Raw genomic sequence first — 16,025 nt, forward strand, 5'->3', positions numbered from 1 at the left:
ATTCTCGCTTCGGTGCCTGCCCTAATCATGGGTTCACACTCTGCAACTCTGGGCATTAAGCTTGCTTAATCTCCACAACGGCCCCTCCGCGGCGGGAGGCCTGGCTTTCACCTTTGGGATGCCCTGTAGGGGCTATCTCACAGGGAAAAGCCAGAACGGGTTCCCAAGGCAAGCGCTGAGATGCCTACCGGTGATTCGAGCGCTATATAAGAACATACAAAAAAAAAAAAAATTAGTAAATAGACAACCACTAAAGTACAAGTAAAAATAAGTTTATATTAGGTTGAGACAATTGTGCACTTCATGTTTTGTCAATATGCGTGCAGCTTTAAGCAAATGTGCAGGTCTTTTTGTGGTAACAAAACCCGCCCCACATTTCCAGCTCCCAGAGAAAACGCCTGCCCGGTCTGGCCAGTCTGGCCTTGCTACCACCCTCCAATGGCGCCCCTCATCTTCACATAGACCCTCTCTCATGTGTATTTAATTTCTTCTATGGTGCTACTCATCCCAAGTATGTGGGGCAGTGTGTTTAAGTGCGTTACAACACACAAATATTATATAGAGACAATCACTCATATAAATGTGAAAGTCAATGTATAGGAAATGTTGCTTAAGATAATGGGGCTTACAATGTGTAATCATACTTTTATCCATTATCCAGTATTTCACCATTTATTTTGTCCTTCCATCTGTGTACCCATCCATGTCCACATTCAACCATTTACAAACGTATCCATCACGTATCCTTCCATCATTTCACACATCCATCCTTCAATCCACCCTTTTACTCATCCATTATCCATCCATCTACCCTTTCACCCTTCCCTCTGTACACTCATCCATCCACTCTTCCACCCATCCATCCATTCACTCATTCATCCAGCCATTTACCTACCCAGCCATCCTTTCACTTACTCATTCATCCATCCAGTCACTCATCCTTCCACCCATTTACACATTCAGTCATCCATTTACGCATCCCCCTTTCTCTTTCAATTCCCCTTTCACTTAGCCATCAATCCTTGCATCCACCCACCCATCCATCAACTCATCCACTCATGAATCCATCCATTGAACCGATCATTCATCCATCGTTTCACTCATCCATCCATCCATCCTTTCTCTCATCCATCCACCCTTTCACTCCTTCACTCATCTATCTATCCTTTTGTCCATCTACCCGCCCATTCACTCACTCATCCAGCCTTACATCCACCCATTCACTCATCCGTCACCACCCTTTCACTCATCCATCCATCATTTCACTCATCTATCCAGCCATCCATCCACACATCCCTTCACTTACTTACTCACCCACCTTTTCACATTAATTATGAGGCCCATCAAGAACTCCACCCTCGCTGTAGATCCTAAAGCAAGGGGTGGGATGGGGCAGGGTTCACTATGCCCCTGCACATAGGCAATCTGAAAAAGTGGAAGGCATGAGTCATGCATGATGCACAGTGCCTGGACTTGAGGCGACTGTGACATGGTGTTGTTTCCAGAGCTTTAAGTGGGGTGAAAAAAGCTAGGGGGGTCTCTCCAAAAAGGGTGTTCGATGTAATAAAATGCATGGCTTAAAACACAGACCCGAGAGCAGAGGACGGCCCGGGACCAGGGTTCGATTCCCGGCGCGGCAGGTTTCTGGACCAGGGTCAGCGGACTCGATAATTCTCTCGCCTCGGTGCCCACTCTGATCAGCGATCACACTCGGCAACTCTGGGCATTAGCTTGCCTCATCTTCACTAACAGCCCCACCAGACCGCCGGGGATGCCTGGTCTCACCCTGGAGATACCCATTAAGGGACCATCTCTCAGGGAAGCCAGGAAGGGTTTCGCAGCGGTCGAAGCGCCTTGGGACCCTACGGGTAAGTAGTGCGCTATATAAATGCCAATACATACATTTACATAAGCTAAAAATCTGTGCTTAATATAATGTGCCGCCCAACTGGTATTTTTGTTGCTTCTGTCATTGCATCCAGATATATAATGCAACTAACGTTACACCTAGAACAAGTAACATTACACCTACAACAAGCCAGAACTATTGGCTTTGTCAATGGTTGTTAGTTTCATAAAATAAAAAAAGCAGCAACCATGGCTGCTATACTATAACTATAATCCATTCCTTTGGACTTCTTTCACCGCCGAGGACCGAGGAAGATCCGAATACATCCCGAGACCCCACATGTCCAGCTATTAGATGGATGCAGTGTAATGAATGGGGTCAGATTCATCAAGCTGAGAAAAGCATTATCACCATTCCCGGTCCAGTAACTGGCAACAGATCATTAGCCATATAAAGGAATGTTTCCTGCGTCTATGCAAATAACGAGACACCGCAACTACTGAGACCACATCTTACCATTACATTTTATACTACTGAGGGCATCATCAGCCATTTAAAGTTTTTAATTGACTCCCTGGAGAACAAATAATCGTCTCTGAACAGGTTGAAGTAATCGAACCCTGTTTCACAATGAAAAGTGGTGTTTTTTAACAAATATTGAATCTGAAAATCTATCAACTGAGCACGCAAGGAATCCATATTGGCCTAGCCTTTCTTGTCCCCTGATATCTTTGACCCACAAGAGAAAAAAAAGGTCCTGAGGAAGGTGGTTATCCACCGAAACGCGCGTCGACCAATCATGTGCGGGGGTCCTAAGTCTTTCTGAGACCCTAAAAACCTGACAACCTGTGAACTTGTCAGTCTATACGTAGTTTTCTTCCCTTTTTTCCCCTTTTGGTAGTGTAAGTGTGGTATGCATGTGTGTTTGTTTGTGAATTGAGTTGTGTCCTTGAATATCAGGTGGCCTTCTTCAAAATCAATCAATTTCTTCAGTGTATAAATAATTCTTTCTTGTATTTTTGGTGTGTTATTAATAATGTGTGTTTTAAAAAACCCAAAAATTTTTTTTTGAGTCTGTAAAATGTATTTATGATGAATTATGTAATTTGTATTAGAGAAATTGAAATGAAAAAAACTTAAGGAAATGAAAATAAAAACTATGACAAAATAAACATGTTTATATAAGTCTGTCACCTTTCTCAGAATTATCTGATGTATACTGCCCACAGATATATATGACCATTGAAGGAACAACTTTCTAGAACAGATACCCATTAAGGGACCATCTCTCAGGGAAGCCAGGAAGGGTTTCGCAGCGGTCGAAGCGCCTTGGGACCCTACGGGTAAGTAGTGCGCTATATAAATGCCAATACATACATTTACATAAGCTAAAAATCTGTGCTTAATATAATGTGCCGCCCAACTGGTATTTTTGTTGCTTCTGTCATTGCATCCAGATATATAATGCAACTAACGTTACACCTAGAACAAGTAACATTACACCTACAACAAGCCAGAACTATTGGCTTTGTCAATGGTTGTTAGTTTCATAAAATAAAAAAAGCAGCAACCATGGCTGCTATACTATAACTATAATCCATTCCTTTGGACTTCTTTCACCACATTCCTTTGGTTAACTGAATTCTCACTCAGCAGCAGCATGGGCGTTTTTACACTTCAATGTGACAGAATGCCCTGCCCTGGTCCGAGGCTGGAGGAGGCCACCACTTGCTGTGCCAGCCCAGACTGACCCATTGTCATTCTGTATGTGACAATCAGCCCCACACAGAATGACAATGGGCGGGGTGGGGCTGCTCTTGTGCTCAGAGGAGTGCAAGGCGGTCCCATCACGGAGCTGTGGCCTTTTGAGGGGAACAGCTCTGTTCCCTAAAAGGCCCAAAATTACGGACAAAAGGCGTCCATAAAAGGGATCCTCATGGACAACGGACGTGAGGTCCAATTTACGGACTGTCCGTGAAATTTACGGACGGTTGGTCACCCTAATTTAATCACAGGCCAAGCTTATGCTTGTAGGGCTAGCAAGACCTCGCCCAGCTAACACACTGTAGGATAGTGGTCTTCAAACTTTGTGATCTTGTACCTCCCTTCCCCATAAAGAAATTACATTTATCGGGCCCTCTCAGATTTGTCACAATTATTCTATTAAATAGGCAATGTTTAAATATGTCTCGACTTATTTAAACACAAGACATATTCAAACATTGCAGTCAAATTATGCTACCTTTTGGCCAAAGAAGCTAGTGATCGCCCATTACAGAGCGGCTGAGTGCAGCTCATTTGTCCACACTGCCTAAAACAAAGCACTGCTTTCAGCATAATTCTTATTTTGACCCAACTTCCCACGAGATGCACCTCGCCCCCTCACCCCAGTACAGCCAAGCTTAACCTATCGTCGGGAAACTCTGTTAACTCACTCAAGCCCTTGAACGCCACCCCTCCTCAACCGGCATACCCTAGCACCCCACTATCTACGCCATTCCGATCATCACCTCTGTCAGAACAAAGCATCCACCTAAACCCCCCCGAGCACCCCCTCATAAGTACAATATCCCGATCACCCTTCAGAGCCCTAGTGCCCCCGTCACCAAAACAGTCTTGACAGAGCTGCGCTGCATGCTTCACAACTGCAGATCTGCAGTAAAACACAAACTTGAAATCTCCGATACCATCACCCTTCATAATATTGACCTGCTCTTCCTCACAGAGACCTGGTTCAAAGATACATCTCACTCTATATTTGATCTCCTATTACCCACAGGCTACTCTTTACTTAGGAATGACAGAACTGACAACACGGGGGGAGGTGTTGCAGTCATCTTTAGAAACACCCTCCAACTCAAGGCCTCTCCTAACAGCTCCTCCAAAACCTTTGAATGCCTTTCTCTTGAGCTTCAATTGCAACACCGTTCACCCCTCAGATTACATGTCATTTACTGCCCGCCTCGTAGTGGGCCTTCGTTTATGGATGAACTCACCGACTTCATCAGCGACCAATACTCGCGAAGTGACAATCAGACCTTCGTGGGTGACTTCAATATCCACTGGGGAGTACCGCAAGACTCCTCTGCGAACTCACTGGCCACGTTCCTCTCTACTAACGATCTTATCCAACACTGCACTGAATCAACTCATTCTAAGGGCGCAATCCTGGACCTCGTTATTTCTAAAGCAGGCATGCTTTCTACCACTACCCCAATTCATGTAGATTGGTCTGACCACCTCCTCATCCCATTCTCTCTTCAACTTTCACACTCTATAACTCTTGGCCAACCCAAGAGGGCCATCTCATGGTTCCGGGATGCTAAAAATATTGATGTCGGTCCCCTCTGTGAATCAGCTTTGTTATCTCTTCCAAGGCTCGACCCGAACCTAGATGTTGACGAACTCACATCTCAAAGCCTCATAGTTCTTGCAGCTGAAATTAATAAAGTCGCTCCACTCAAAAGCAAAAGGTTAAGGCCCACTCCCTCAGCACCTTGGTTCAACAAATCCCTTTATGAGGAAAGGAAGCAGCTAAGATCCCTGGAGAAACAATGGAGGCAAGTGCCCTCCTCCGACAATTTGGCCAAGCTTCGCTCAGCAAGATCTAAGTACCACAAGCACATCTTCCTTGGGAAAGCGACACACTTCAAAACCCTCCTTGACTCCGCCAAAAATAGACCCAAAAAACTATTCGATCTCATCAAAATGCCTAACTGCTCTCCCCCAACCTCCAAGGTGGATGATTCTACAAAGAGAGCAGCGGATTTTGCTATTTTCTTCGATGAAAAAGTGAAATCACTTGTGGATCAGGTCGCTCATCCTACCCCTCCAGAGGAGCGCAAATCCATAGCCATTTGGCAGAGCTTTGACCCCATATCTGAAGATGCCCTTCTCAGGTGCATACGAGAAACGAAGCCATCCAACCATTCTCTTGACCCTATCCCCAGTGCCATTGCCATTGACTTCTATACCCATTCCCTCTCCTATTGGACCACTCTGATCAACCTCTCCCTCTGGCAAGGCTCCCTTCCTGCCTCCTTCAAAACTGGGCAGGTCACCCCTCTTCTGAAAAAACCCACTGCTGATGCGAATGACCTCAACAACTTCCGCCCCATCACTAACCTTCCCTTTCTGGCGAAGATCACATAAAGATGTGTAGCAAAACAACTCTCCTGTCATATCAAGGACAATGATCTTCTAGACCACTGTCAGTCCGGCTTCATCCAAAACTGCAGCACTGAAACAGCCCTACTGCAAGTGGTTGATGACGCGTTGAGGTTACTCGATTCAGGGGGGTCCTGTCTTCTAATTCTCCTTGACCTTTCCGCAGCCTTTGACACTGTCAATCACAACACCCTCCTCAATATTCTTCAACAGAGAATGGGCATGGAGGGCACTGTGCTTAAATGGTTTGCATCCTTCCTTTCTGGCAGATCCCAAATGATCAAAATAGCGAAGAGTCTTTCACCTCCTGTGGCGGTAGGTCAAGGTGTTCCCCAAGGCTCGATACTTGCTCCCACACTGTTCAATCTCTATTTAGAACCACTGGGAAATCTCCTAAGTAAATCCGGGATTCACTATCATCTTTATGCTGACGACACTCAACTCTACCTCAAGATTGCCTCTACTCACGATCTCTCCATCCTAAGCTCCACTCTCGACTCCATTCAAAACTGGATGTCAACTCATCAACTGATTCTGAATCCCTCCAAAACTGAATTCCTCCTCTTCTCCTCCTCACTCTCTCCTCCCCCGGTTCAATCATGGATGGATCAGATGAATCTACTAAACAATAAACCCATCATTGTCGACAGCGCCAAATCCCTTGGTGTCATACTAGACAAAAAACTCAATCTAATTCCCCACATCAATTCCATTGCGAAATCAGCTCGATACCAACTGCGCCTTCTTTGGGGAATCCGTCGCTTCTTCGCGGAGCGGGATCTTATAACCCTGGTGCAAGCACTGGTCCTCTCCAGACTCGACTACTGCAATTCTCTTCTTACTGGCCTCCCCAAATCCCACTTGTCCCCACTTAAGTCTGTTTTCCACTCAGCAACTCGTTTCATTTATGGGGCCAAAAGAAGCAATCACATCACACCGATGTTATCTACCCTCCGCTGGCTTCCCTTTGAGGCTAGAGCTATCTACAAGACCGCTTGTATCACCCACAAAGCCCTGCACTCCTCTTCTCCTCGCTACCTGGCGAATAAACTGAAACTCTCTGGAGGTTCTAGACCTTCACGCAATGCGGAGAATCTACTGCTTGAACCTCCCACTTTCAAGAAGGAAAGAACGATGGCCCAATCCTTTTCAGGCAACGCAGTGAGAATCTGGAACTCATTCCCGCCTCAGCTCCGGACCACCGCCTCCTCCCAGGCCTTTAAAAGGGACCTCAAAGCTCTCCTCCTCCAGAGACACCTCCAAAAGTAACTCTCTTTTATCTGAAGGAAGATCTCCCACTACTGAAAATTTCTACCTCTCATGTCCATGGAAGTGCCTTCCCAGTGTGTTCTTGCGGTTAGAGTGTTTGCCTTTTATTGCAGTATTATCCATGTACTTGTGTTTGGTACCCTCTTGCAACTTGCACTCACCACTTTGCCCCTGTAACACACGGTTTGCTTCCTCTCACATGTTTTTTACCTTTGATACTTGCACAAGTGCCACTTTTGCCTACGTAATCGTTTGTTCTTGTGCTTGAGTGTCTAACATATATTGCAGTATTATACCGCAAATTATACTCTATTTTCTCTTGTAGCCTGCACACGTGTCACTTTTTCCTCCTGTGCACTTTTTACTACCTCATGTATTTTTGGTAGCCCACATTTTTACTACCTCATGTATTTTGTTTGCTCACAAGTGTCACAATTACCTTGTCTACCTCATGTATTTTTGGTTTCTCACAATTTTTACTACCTCATGTATTCTTGTTTGCTCAAATTATCACTTTACCGTATGTAACGTAACGTATGCCTCTGCAAGAGAGCCAGGCGCAAGCCGGTCTCTTCCTGGGTAGGTTCGCGCGAGAATCAGGAAATCAGGTGGGGACTGATTAGCGAGCAGATATAAGGGAGACAGGCTGGCGGTTGGGAACTGCGTAGCGGGAGGCTAGTAGGGAGGTTTGTTTTGCGGCGCTCGTGGTTTACCTTGTGTCCTGGGTCATGGAGGAAGCGGCGGAGGTCCGGAGGGCTGTGCAAATCCTGTGTGAGGCGGGGCGTGAAGGCCTACTACGGCCGGGTGTCCCGGCGGAGGCGTGGGTCGGCATGGCCCGCCCCCCTCGCAAGGCGTCGGAGGGCGTCTCCAGGGCGGTGGAGGCCTGTTTATCGCCGGGCCTGGAGGAGGAGGAAGACGGCGAGGCGGCCATGCCGGCAGACGGGCCTGGGCTTGTTTTGCCCGCCGTTGATGTGGAACCCCCGCCGGATGCCCCGGGCGCCCTCCAGCAGGTATGTGCTTTACCATTTTTTAGTGCTGGTACACGTGGGGCGCCCGGGGGGAGGAGGGGGCGTTCGGTGGGCCGGCAGGCTCCGAGCTCCGGCGGGCTGGTACAGGGGAAGTCGGGGAAGCCTCAGGCGGGCCCTAAGCCCAAGCGAGGGCAGAGCCTGGATATGCCTGGGCGAGTGCAACCCCCCCCCTGCAGCGGTGACTTTTGTCCCCTCCTCCGCGGTTACGCAGTTGCCGGAAGGGGCCTCTCCTTACCTGTGGCTGAACGGGCAATGTTTCCTGCTCTCCCCCGCCATGACGGGGCCTGGTACTGCTCCTCACCTCTCTTTTGGCCCCCCACCACTGGGTGGGGCTGATGTCCGGCCCCTTACGGCCGCGCTGCCGGCCTGCCCCCCCCCTGCAGCCCCGCCCCCTGCTCATGTTGTTCTTTCTGCGGGTGCTGCACCCAGCGGGCTGCCACCCCCGGTCACCAAGTCGGCGGCCACCGGTGTGCCTGGCCTACGGCCTACCACCTCCACGCCCCTGGCTCCTGGTGGGAGGGGTTTGTTGCAAAGGGGGGCGCCCCCGGCCACTGGCCCATCTCTGTTCCCGGTTCCTAGGGGTCGGCCGGGTGGTCTTTTGGGTGGTCCTGAGCCTGGGTCGGGGGGTGACCATGGTTTGGCGTCGGCGGGTCGTTCCTCGGGGGGTGATGGCGAATTCGCTTTAGGGGAGCCTGTTTTTGGGTCCTCTTCCTTGTCTGGCTCGAGCGGCCTCAGTTTTCATTCTGCGCCTTCGGCTGGGCGGCTGTCGGCTGCGTCCACGGGCTCGGGAACTGTCCACACGGCTGTTTCCAGTGGTGGGCCTACAGGGGGGCTATCTGGAGCGGATAGCTCTTCTACAGCTTTCAATGTACACAGCTTTCAGCCCATTGACTGGCAGTTTTATGATGGGGGTATTGGTGATGGGGCTATGCCCAGCGGCAGTAACCAAGTTGTATTTTCTGATGAAGCTTTCTGTGGGAGTTTCCATGATGAGGATTTGGAGGAAGGGGAATTGAGAGACACAGCTGTTGGGCTTTTGGCAGCACGGGCCCAGGGGGGTGGGTTGGGGCAACCCACTGTTTCTCGTGTTTTGCAGGAGTCTCGAGCGGACCATGCAGGTGTACGAGGGGCAGTGAGGTCTGGACCTTCTCAGAAGGATCGTGGGGCTGTCACACTGCAGTCGGAGCAGTTACCGAGAGGTAAGGATGGGTGGTGGTCTGTGTGGCAACCTAGGGAGAGTCTCCCTGTTAAGAGTACAAGATCTATTGGTACGGGTGATGGGGTTGTGGTTGAGCGAGTCGCTCTGGCACCGAGGCTTGAGCGGCCTGTAATTTCGAATGTTTCTATGGGGCAAGTTGCCAAAGAGGTTTCTACAGCAGGGGATGGTGGGGTGGTTGCCCCAAGGGTTACGGAGGATAGTATCCTACCGAAAAAGTTGCCTTATTCTGGGGTGGGGATGCCTTTGGGGTCTCATTTGTCCGAAAAAACGAAGAATCTGATATGGTCTGGGGCATTTGTGGATGTTTTTCGACTTCTCCATAGAGATGTTCAGGCAAAAGAAGGGTCGAAGGAGGAGGAATTAGAACTGGCTCGGAGGCCTCGTGTTCCGAAGTCTATAGAGAATTGGACTTCGGCCTTTCTTATTTATGCCAGTGTTTATTGTCAACGTCATCCTGAGAAGGCAATTGATATGTTTAAGTATGCAGATGTCGTCCGCAAGGCTCACAGTTATTTTGGTGGCTTTGCATGGTTGTCCTATGATGACGAATTCAGGGCCCGCATGAGCGCTTTCCCTGAGCGTTCGTGGGGTGAGGTTGATTCCAAATTATGGCTGCAATGGATGGCATCGGCGAATCCGCCTGCTACGACCCACACGGCTAGCGGGCAGCCGGTGTATTATCGGCCCTTTTCAGCTCGCCCCGCTCAGTCTGGGGCGGGGGTTTGGGGCCGAGGTCAATCAGCCGCCTCTGGCACATGCTGGCATTTTAACCGGGGTTCCTGTAACAGGCCAGCTTGTAGGTACAAGCATGAGTGTTCGCAGTGTGGAGGGAAGCATGCCCTCACCCAGTGCTTTCCTGGACAGCGATTGGGCGATCAGGGACGAGGTTCCGGGGGTAGGGGACAGCAACAACAGTCTGTTTACAAGGGCTCCTACTCCTATTAGGCAGGAGGTTCTTGATCTCTGGCTGGTGGATTATCCAGATTTTGAAGCCGCTAAGATTTTGTCTTGGGGTTTCAAACTTGGGTTTCGGATTGGGTATCAGGGACCCAGGGTGGGCAGGTGGTCGGACAATTTGAAGTCTGCGAAGGAGAGTCCCCATGTTGTGCGGAAGAAGCTGGATGCCGAGCTTGCGGCTGGTAGGATTGCTGGTCCTTTTGTGAATTGTCCTCTGCCTGACTTGATTGTATCACCCCTGGGCGTGGTGCCCAAGAAGGCGGCAGGGGAGTTTCGTCTTATCCATCACCTGTCCTGGCCCGAGGGTACATCAATTAATGACTTCATTGATCCGGCTGACTCAACTGTCAATTATGCTTCGGTGGACGATGCCTTACGGCTCGTGCGCACGGCAGGTGTTGGGGCGTTGCTGGCAAAGAGCGACATTCAGTCGGCTTTCCGGCTATTGCCCATCCATCCTTGGGATTTCAGTCTGTTGGGCATGCATTTTGATGGTTGTTTCTACGTAGATCGGGTGTTGCCCATGGGCTGTTCAGTGTCCTGCTCCCTTTTTGAAACTTTCAGTACCTTTCTGCAGTGGCGATTCACTTTTGTTAGTGGCCACATCCTGGTCTGTCATTACCTTGACGATTTTCTTTTCATTGGGGAAGGTCGCTCTGGGCAGTGTCAGTCGGCTTTGAACAGCTTTCAGGCTCTGGCGGAGGAATTGGGTGTTCCCTTGGCGCCGGACAAGACTGAGGGTCCCTGTACGTCCCTGATTTTCTTGGGGATTGAAATTGATACGCTGTCTATGGTGGCGAGATTGCCTGAGGCTAAAGTGAAGGAAATGTCTGATTTCATACATCTGGTGTTGGGGGAGCGGAAAGTCGTTTTGAAAACTGTTCAGAAGCTGTTGGGGTACCTCAATTTTGCTTGTCGGGTTGTTCGGGCGGGCAGGACGTTCTGCAGACGTCTGGGTCTGTCCATGTCCGGTGTGAGCCTTCCCCATCATCGGGTGCGCATTACCACCGCTGTGCGTGCCGATCTGACTGTCTGGCTTCGTTTTCTGCAGGAGTTCAATGGCGTGTCCTTGTTTTTTGCGGATGAGGACATGGTGTGGCAAGTACAGTTGTTCACTGATGCGTCGGGGGCTCATGGCTTCGGAATTTTTTGGGAAGGTCGGTGGTGCGCGGCCGGCTGGCCGGCGCACTGGAAGGAACAGGGTCGTAGCATAGCGTTTCTGGAGCTCTTCCCGCTGCTGGTTGCTTTGTATCTGTGGGGGGATGAGTTTCAGAATCGCTCAGTTTTGTTTCATGTGGACAATTTGGCAGTAGTACATCTTGTCAATCACCAGAAGGCTCGCGATTTGCGGGTTTTGCGGCTCCTGCGCGCATTCATGCTGCGGTGTCTGCAATTAAATATTGTCTTTAAAGCACGGCATGTTCCTGGTACTTCTAATTGCATCGCTGACTCTTTGTCTCGATTTCAGTGGTCCGAGTTCCGCAAGTTAGCTCCTGGGGCGGACCTGGAACCAACAGCGATCCCACAGTACGTATGGGACCTGGGGGATTGAGGGTTCACCAATTAGTAGAAAATTCGGTGGCTGACTCCACAAGGCGAGGTTATGTGAAGGCATGGAATGAGTTTCTGCAGTTCGGTAAGGATTTGGTGGGGCCGATCAGGGCTGGTTGGTCTGATGAACAATGCATCTTGCAGTTTGTTTTGCATTTAGCAGACAAAGGACTATCGCCCACTACCATTTCTGGCAAGTTGGCTGGGATTTCTTTTTATGGGCAGCTTTGGTGGGGGAGGGATCCGGTTGGGGGGGTGTTGGTTCGTAAAGTGTTGAAAGGTTTGGCTAGGCTTCGGGCTGGTGGTCCGCAGCTCCGGCAGCCAGTGACTTTTGAGTTGCTTCAGTTGTTGTTGCCGGAATTGGAGGTGTGTTGTCATGATGCTTTTGAGTGTGCCAAATTTCGTTTGTGTTTCATTTGGTTGTTCTTTGGGGCATTTCGGGCATCAGAATTGCTGGGGTTACGGGGCAGGGTAGGCATGACCAGCAGTGAGGTGGTGTTGGAAAGTGACAGGGTGCGGCTGTGGCTGAGGGCATCCAAAACCGACCAGTTGGGGAGGGGTAAGTGGGTGTTCCTTGGCAGGAGTGGTGTCTCTGCATGTTGCCCGGTTGGGGAATGGGAAGTGTTTGTGTCCTCTCCACATTTTCTTCAGGGGTCTATATTTTGTCATGTGGATGGTAGTCCCATAGTGGCATCTCAATTGTTGGCTGTATTGCGCAAAGTTTTGTTGCGCTTGGGGAAGGATCCTGTTCAGTTTGGTACCCATTCATTCAGAATTGGTGCGGCGACGGAGGCCGCTCGTTTGGGGTGGGACTGGTCCCAGATCCGACGCATTGGTCGTTGGCGTTCCAAGTGCTGTGAGAAATATGTGAGAAAATAGTGCATTTTTTGCTTGTCTAACATTTCTTTTTCTCCTAGGTCCTTGGCCATCAGTCGCCGGATGCAAACGGAGGGTGTGGATACTGGGGCACTCTTTTGTTAAACGAGCAGCTTTAGCCGCTGCCACTCAGCTCTGTGGGAGATCACTTGGTCTAAACAGCATGACACACGAAGTCTCCTGGCATGGAACGGGGGGCATGCGCTGGGGTGGGCTTTTTCCCGCCTTGGCTGCTTTGGTTTCACAGTGTTTGGGGGGCCCTCCGGATCTCCTGGTGCTACATTTGGGCGAGAATGACTTGGTTTCTCTCTCTGGTTTGACTTTGTTAAAACTAATGAAGCAAGACCTGGAAATCATCAAAACCACATGGGTGAGCACCATGCTGATATGGACTGAGTTTGTGCCTCGTCTGCAATGGCGTGGGGCGAGGAACCATTCCGCCCTGGAAAAGGCTAGAAGGAAAGTGAACAGGACAATGCGGCTTTTTTGTCATCATTTGGGTATCTACTGTTTGGATCATTATCATTTAAAGGTCTCTGAACATCATCTATTTTGTGGGGACGGTGTGCATCTATCTGCTTTGGGCATCTCTTTTTACCTTTTAGAGCTCAGGGATTTGATTAGTAAAGTTCTTCAGGTACAATTGTGGTGTGCTCCTTCCTGTCCTTTAGGTGGGGCAGGAAAACGCTAAAGGTTTTCCTGGGTGGCGGGGTTTTGGTAGTGGGGGTGGGCAGCCTGGAGCGGGTTGGCCATCCTGAAGGGTAGCGTTGGGTAGGCTAGGGGTAGTAGGCAGGAGTTTCGTTCGGGGTTTTGGGATTTAGTTTTCGTAGGATCATTGTAGAGTTGGATTATGTAAATAAATAAATAATGAAATGTGTTCATGAAATTTATGATGCACCTGTCCTAAAATAAAGTGGCCTTTCTTGCTCCTAAAAAGAGATGTGGACAATGATTTCTTGCGCGAGCGGGGACCCAGGGAGAGCCAGGCGCGAGCCGGTCTCTTCCTGGGTAGGTTCGCGCGAGAATCAGGAAATCAGGTGGGGACTGATTAGCGAGCAGATATAAGGGAGACAGGCTGGCGGTTGGGAACTGCGTAGCGGGAGGCTAGTAGGGAGGTTTGTTTTGCCCCACCCACCCTCCCTCTTTTCTTTTCGTTTTTGGGTGGGGGGTTTTTTCTTCTGCGGTGCTCTAGGTGCTGCTCTTTTTCTGTAGCTTGCCACTGTTAGGATGGGTGCCTTTGTTCTTTTAGAGGCGGGTTTTTGGTAGTGGGGGTGGGCAGCCTGGAGCGGGTTGGCCATCCTGAAGGGTAGCGTTGGGTAGGCTAGGGGTAGTAGGCAGGAGTTTCGTTCGGGGTTTTGGTATTTAGTTTTCGTAGGATCATTGTAGAGTTGGATTATGTAAATAAATAAATAATGAAATGTGTTCATGAAATTTATGATGCACCTGTCCTAAAATAAAGTGGCCTTTCTTGCTCCTAAAAAGAGATGTGGACAATGATTTCTTGCGCGATCTGTTGCTCGTGTAATGTTCTCAGTTTGTATCATTTCTGTTCCTATTGTGAAGCGCTCTGACACCTTCGGGTAAAGTTCGCGCTATATAAAATTGCATACATAAATAAATAAATAAATAAATAAATAAATAAAAAACATGCCCCTTCCCCGAACCACTTGAGGACCCATCCCCCAGTTTGAAGAAGCCTGCTGAAGGAGCATCACAAGCTATTCGTTCAACCCCATCTCAGTGGCATGACATAAACCCTGCAGCTCCAGCTCAGCAGTCCCCTTGCCTGAGTGCTCCAGTTTGAGCCCGGAGGGGGGCCCCTCCGGGTACCTTGCTGCCCGACCTCCCCCCCTCAAGTTTCGTTACGCCACGGGTTTTTCATATTTTCTTTCGAAAAAAAACAGGTAAAAGCACCCAAAACATATATGAGAAGAGGGTGCTTAACGATCTGTGTCTACTGTTCTCAAATATTTGTAGAAATGTTATTTTCAAGAGGCGGGAGCACACGAGTAAGCAGAGGACAAAATAGTGTAGGGACCTTTCATTGCGCATGCGCACAGACGGTTTGTAGGCTTTCAGAGAAGGAACACATCAAAATCCACTTTCCGACACGCTGCGTCTCAAAAGTCACATTGAAAGCAATTGTAGGGGGAAATCATTGCGTGAATTTTCGATTTGTTTCTAGTATTCGTCTATCGATGAATCCGTCTGTATTTGAGAATATCAAAATAGGTATGTCAGTAACTTTTGTTAGAACCCGAATTGTAATCGAAAAATGTAATTTAGCAATGATTTATATTTAGAAGTTTGCAAGACAGGCTTTTTGCTGCCCAGGTAAGCTCTACTAAAATTACTAATTCCAAAACAAACCTACCGGACCGTTCTCTGTTGTGGTGAATGGCTTTCTCTGAGTTGTAACATGGCTGCCGCAGTTGGGCTAAGAGTACCCATTGATGTCCCAGGCTACTTGAGATGCTAATATATGTAAATAAAAATCGCGCCGTCTAATGGGAACCCGGAGAGAAGCATTTTTGCTGAACCTCTTCGATGCTTATGCATAACGATAATGAAAAAAATATATACTTTTCAGACTGCGGCTAAACAATGAAGAGTGATGTCGAATGTCAATTTGCTTGCACTAATTTTCTTAAGGTCTCTTCATCTGAAGTACTTTTTGCGTTTACGAAATTAGTATCGTCAGTGAGGTTGATCCTTACCTGTTACTCCTTTGGGAGAAACAGAAAATGATGATTGGAGAGGGATGAGTTCATGATTACTCACTCAAGATCGAAGGTGCCTAACAACCGCCTTCGGTTCTCTTATCTGATTTTCACTGACGATCGCAACATATGGTTAAAGACAGACAGAAGCTACATATGTTACAACTAACATTAGTTTCAAAGTAACTTTTTGTTGTGTGGTTAAACATTGCTGGCATATAAATATTCTCCCTATAGCGAATAATAGTTCGATTCTTAGTTAGTTGATGGTGGCAAATTGTTCTTAACAGCCAGTTTTGGATTTAGTATTGGTATTGATGCGATATCTATCGACTTTAACCAAATTAATGTCTCCTTTCCCCACAAACGAAGGTGACCTTGTTTAATGT

At 48.6% G+C, this 16,025-nt stretch overlaps 1 non-coding gene across 1 annotated transcript; it reads left to right on the forward strand.

Annotated features, from left to right (window-relative positions):
• Positions 1 to 15,610: 15,610 nt before the first annotated feature.
• On the forward strand, positions 15,611 to 15,744 carry LOC147685074 (U8 small nucleolar RNA). Its single transcript, XR_015300766.1, has one exon. It is a non-coding gene; the product is annotated as a U8 small nucleolar RNA (small nucleolar RNA).
• Positions 15,745 to 16,025: the final 281 nt, after the last annotated feature.

This window comes from Lissotriton vulgaris, chromosome 10 (assembly GCF_964263255.1).
Source record: "Lissotriton vulgaris chromosome 10, aLisVul1.2, whole genome shotgun sequence".
In the NCBI taxonomy this organism is placed as follows: Eukaryota; Metazoa; Chordata; class Amphibia; order Caudata; family Salamandridae; genus Lissotriton; species Lissotriton vulgaris.